This window comes from Octopus bimaculoides, chromosome 28 (assembly GCF_001194135.2).
Source record: "Octopus bimaculoides isolate UCB-OBI-ISO-001 chromosome 28, ASM119413v2, whole genome shotgun sequence".
Lineage (NCBI taxonomy): Eukaryota > Metazoa > Mollusca > Cephalopoda > Octopoda > Octopodidae > Octopus > Octopus bimaculoides.
Genome location: NC_069008.1, coordinates 1087840 through 1088124, shown reverse-complemented (window position 1 = coordinate 1088124; position 285 = coordinate 1087840). Strand labels below are relative to the sequence as shown.

At 38.6% G+C, this 285-nt stretch overlaps 1 protein-coding gene across 1 annotated transcript in view; it reads right to left on the bottom strand.

The window, feature by feature from the left end:
• The window catches only part of LOC106878451 (E3 ubiquitin-protein ligase TRIM37), a 30434-nt gene that overhangs the window by 19988 nt on the left and 10161 nt on the right, over positions 1-285 (bottom strand). The window lies entirely within an intron of this gene.

Sequence of the window (285 nt, the reverse complement as noted above, 5' to 3'; positions counted from 1 at the left end):
AGAGTGAGACAGTATGTATAAGAGAGATTGAATGTCTGTGAGAGAGAAAAATTGTGTGCATATGTGTGAAAGAGAGGGAGGGAGGGAGAGAAAGATAATGACATGCTGTTTCTCTTCTTTAATCATTTAATCCTTTAACATTTAAACTGGCCATATCCAGCCCAAATATTCTACCTGTTTTATGTTCAAATCAGCCAGATCCAGCCCCTCACACCTACTGACATTGTCATTATTAAAATCTGTCTTTGTGTGTGTGTGTTTATGTGTGTGTGTGTGTTGGCCTTC